This window comes from Anoplopoma fimbria, unplaced genomic scaffold (assembly GCF_027596085.1).
Source record: "Anoplopoma fimbria isolate UVic2021 breed Golden Eagle Sablefish unplaced genomic scaffold, Afim_UVic_2022 Un_contig_11965_pilon_pilon, whole genome shotgun sequence".
Lineage (NCBI taxonomy): Eukaryota > Metazoa > Chordata > Actinopteri > Perciformes > Anoplopomatidae > Anoplopoma > Anoplopoma fimbria.
The window spans coordinates 1-3,967 of record NW_026551531.1 but is presented as its reverse complement, the minus strand read 5'-3'; the positions used below and the strand labels follow the sequence as shown (position 1 = coordinate 3,967).

Here is a 3,967-nt window from a genome sequence, read left to right as displayed (position 1 = left end):
GACTTGCCGGTATAGAAATGACACAAATCCAGTTAAATGATGGCTTTCATCATTCCTAAGCTCATCGATCATTTTCTTTTCAATTTTATGCTAACGTATTCTACATTTCAACAGTAAATATTAATCTTTTTACTGCACTACATTTGTGATCCTTATAGCCACTTTGTACATTCTGATTTGACATTTAAAAGCTGTGAGTGTGTCTGGCAATCTGCAGGCGCTCCCTGTATAGACGAAAGAGCAAAGCGTGGTGATATAGTATCTTTAAAAGGCCCGATCTCGTCTGATCTCGGAAGCTAAGCAGGGTCGGGCCTGGTCAGTACTTGGATGGGAGACCGCCTGGGAATACCAGGTGCTGTAAGCTTTTTCACTCCTCTTTACAAAAAGCAGGGCGCTGCTGCTTTTTCAGTGGACACCGACAGGGTGGGAAGGAAATAGCTAGATCATGACTTGCCGGTATAGAAATTACACAAATCCAGTTAAATGATGGCTTTCATCATTCCTAAGCTCATCGATCATTTTTTTTCAATTTTATGCTAACGTATTCTACATTTCAACAGTAAATATTAATATTTTTACTGCACTACATTTGTGATCCTTATAGCCACTTTGTACATTCTGATTTGACATTTAAAAGCTGTGAGTGTGTCTGGAAATCTGCAGGCGCTCCCTGTATAGACGAAAGAGCAAAGCGTGGTGATATAGTATCTTTAAAAGGCCCTTTGGTAGGCACAATATTTGCTTACGGCCATACCACCCTGAACACGCCCGATCTCGTCTGATCTCGGAAGCTAAGCAGGGTCGGGCCTGGTCAGTACTTGGATGGGAGACCGCCTGGGAATACCAGGTGCTGTAAGCTTTTTTTTCACTCCTCTTTACAAAAAGCAGAGGGGCGCTGCTGCTTTTTCAGTGGACACCGACAGGGTGGGAAGGATATAGCTAGATCATGACTTGCCGGTATAGAAATGACACAAATCCAGTTAAATGATGGCTTTCATCATTCTAAGCTCATCGATCATTTTCTTTTCAATTTTATGCTAACGTATTCTACATTTCAACAGTAAATATTAATATTTTTACTGCACTACATTTGTGATCCTTATAGCCACTTTGTACATTCTGATTTGACATTTAAAAGCTGTGAGTGTGTCTGGAAATCTGCAGGCGCTCCCTGTATAGACGACAGAGCAAAGCGTGGTGATATAGTATCTTTAAAAGGACCTTTGGTAGGCACAGTACTTGGATGGGGAGACCGCCTGGGAATACCAGGTGCTGTAAGCTTTTTTCACTCCTCTTTACAAAAAGCAGAGGCGCTGCTGCTTTTTCAGTGGACACCGACAGGGTGGGAAGGAAATAGCTAGATCATGACTTGCCGGTATAGAAATGACACAAATCCAGTTAAATGATGGCTTTCATCATTCCTAAGCTCATCGATCATTTTCTTTTCAATTTTATGCTAACGTATTCTACATTTCAACAGTAAATATTAATATTTTTACTGCACTACATTTGTGATCCTATAGCCACTTTGTACATTCTGATTTGACATTTAAAAGCTGTGAGTGTGTCTGGAAATCTGCAGGCGCTCCCTGTATAGACGAAAGAGCAAAGCGTGGTGATATAGTATCTTTAAAAGGCCCTTTGGTAGGCACAATATTTGCTTACGGCCATACCACCCTGAACACGCCCGATCTCGTCTGATCTCGGAAGCTAAGCAGGGTCGGGCCTGGTCAGTACTTGGATGGGAGACCGCCTGGGAATACCAGGTGCTGTAAGCTTTTTCACTCCTCTTTACAAAAAGCAGAGGGCGCTGCTGCTTTTTCAGTGGACACCGACAGGGTGGGAAGGAAATAGCTAGATCATGACTTGCCGGTATAGAAATGACACAAATCCAGTTAAATGATGGCTTTCATCATTCCTAAGCTCATCGATCATTTTCTTTTCAATTTTATGCTAACGTATTCTACATTTCAACAGTAAATATTAATATTTTTACTGCACTACATTTGTGATCCTTATAGCCACTTTGTACATTCTGATTTGACATTTAAAAGCTGTGAGTGTGTCTGGAAATCTGCAGGCGCTCCCTGTATAGACGAAAGAGCAAAGCGTGGTGATATAGTATCTTTAAAGGCCCTTTGGTAGGCACAATATTTGCTTACGGCCATACCACCCTGAACACGCCCGATCTCGTCTGATCTCGGAAGCTAAGCAGGGTCGGGCCTGGTCAGTACTTGGATGGGAGACCGCCTGGGAATACCAGGTGCTGTAAGCTTTTTTCACTCCTCTTTACAAAAAGCAGAGGCGCTGCTGCTTTTTCAGTGGACACCGACAGGGTGGGAAGGAAATAGCTAGATCATGACTTGCCGGTATAGAAATGACACAAATCCAGTTAAATGATGGCTTTCATCATTCCTAAGCTCATCGATCATTTTCTTTTCAATTTTATGCTAACGTATTCTACATTTCAACAGTAAATATTAATCTTTTTACTGCACTACATTTGTGATCCTTATAGCCACTTTGTACATTCTGATTTGACATTTAAAAGCTGTGAGTGTGTCTGGAAATCTGCAGGCGCTCCCTGTATAGACGAAAGAGCAAAGCGTGGTGATATAGTATCTTTAAAAGGCCCTTTGGTAGGCACAATATTTGCTTACGGCCATACCACCCTGAACACGCCCGATCTCGTCTGATCTCGGAAGCTAAGCAGGGTCGGGCCTGGTCAGTACTTGGATGGGAGACCGCCTGGGAATACCAGGTGCTGTAAGCTTTTTTCCTCCTCTTTACAAAAAGCAGAGGCGCTGCTGCTTTTTCAGTGGACACCGACAGGGTGGGAAGGATATAGCTAGATCATGACTTGCCGGTATAGAAATGACACAAATCCAGTTAAATGATGGCTTTCATCATTCCTAAGCTCATCGATCATTTTCTTTTCAATTTTATGCTAACGTATTCTACATTTCAACAGTAAATATTAATATTTTTACTGCACTACATTTGTGATCCTTATAGCCACTTTGTACATTCTGATTTGACATTTAAAAGCTGTGAGTGTGTCTGGAAATCTGCAGGCGCTCCCTGTATAGGCGAAAGAGCAAAGCGTGGTGATATAGTATCTTTAAAAGGCCCTTTGGTAGGCACAATATTTGCTTACGGCCATACCACCCTGAACACGCCCGATCTCGTCTGATCTCGGAAGCTAAGCAGGGTCGGGCCTGGTCAGTACTTGGATGGGAGACCGCCTGGGAATACCAGGTGCTGTAAGCTTTTTCACTCCTCTTTACAAAAAGCAGAGGGCGCTGCTGCTTTTTCAGTGGACACCGACAGGGTGGGAAGGATATAGCTAGATCATGACTTGCCGGTATAGAAATGACACAAATCCAGTTAAATGATGGCTTTCATCATTCCTAAGCTCATCGATCATTTTCTTTTCAATTTTATGCTAACGTATTCTACATTTCAACAGTAAATATTAATCTTTTTACTGCACTACATTTGTGATCCTTATAGCCACTTTGTACATTCTGATTTGACATTTAAAAGCTGTGAGTGTGTCTGGCAATCTGCAGGCGCTCCCTGTATAGACGAAAGAGCAAAGCGTGGTGATATAGTATCTTTAAAAGGCCCTTTGGTAGGCACAATATTTGCTTACGGCCATACCACCCTGAACACGCCCGATCTCGTCTGATCTCGGAAGCTAAGCAGGGTCGGGCCTGGTCAGTACTTGGATGGGAGACCGCCTGGGAATACCAGGTGCTGTAAGCTTTTTCACTCCTCTTTACAAAAAGCAGAGGGCGCTGCTGCTTTCAGTGGACACCGACAGGGTGGGAAGGAATAGCTAGATCATGACTTGCCGGTATAGAAATGACACAAATCCAGTTAAATGATGGCTTTCATCATTCCTAAGCTCATCGATCATTTTCTTTTCAATTTTATGCTAACGTATTCTACATTTCAGCAGTAA

At 42.6% G+C, this 3,967-nt stretch overlaps 6 non-coding genes and 1 pseudogene across 6 annotated transcripts; all 7 read left to right on the top strand.

The window, feature by feature from the left end:
- Positions 1–245: 245 nt before the first annotated feature.
- On the top strand, positions 246–364 carry LOC129115660 (5S ribosomal RNA; annotated as a pseudogene).
- Positions 365–740: 376 nt separating this feature from the next.
- On the top strand, positions 741–859 carry LOC129115659 (5S ribosomal RNA). The gene has a single exon (XR_008533211.1). It is a non-coding gene; the product is annotated as a 5S ribosomal RNA (ribosomal RNA).
- Positions 860–1,659: 800 nt separating this feature from the next.
- On the top strand, positions 1,660–1,778 carry LOC129115665 (5S ribosomal RNA). Its single transcript, XR_008533215.1, has one exon. It is a non-coding gene; the product is annotated as a 5S ribosomal RNA (ribosomal RNA).
- Positions 1,779–2,156: 378 nt separating this feature from the next.
- Positions 2,157–2,275, top strand: LOC129115664 (5S ribosomal RNA). The gene has a single exon (XR_008533214.1). It is a non-coding gene; the product is annotated as a 5S ribosomal RNA (ribosomal RNA).
- A 379-nt stretch (positions 2,276–2,654) lies between these two features.
- LOC129115662 (5S ribosomal RNA) lies at positions 2,655–2,773 on the top strand. Its single transcript, XR_008533213.1, has one exon. It is a non-coding gene; the product is annotated as a 5S ribosomal RNA (ribosomal RNA).
- A 378-nt stretch (positions 2,774–3,151) lies between these two features.
- Positions 3,152–3,270, top strand: LOC129115661 (5S ribosomal RNA). Its single transcript, XR_008533212.1, has one exon. It is a non-coding gene; the product is annotated as a 5S ribosomal RNA (ribosomal RNA).
- A 379-nt stretch (positions 3,271–3,649) lies between these two features.
- Positions 3,650–3,768, top strand: LOC129115658 (5S ribosomal RNA). The gene has a single exon (XR_008533210.1). It is a non-coding gene; the product is annotated as a 5S ribosomal RNA (ribosomal RNA).
- The last annotated feature ends 199 nt before the right edge of the window (positions 3,769–3,967 follow it).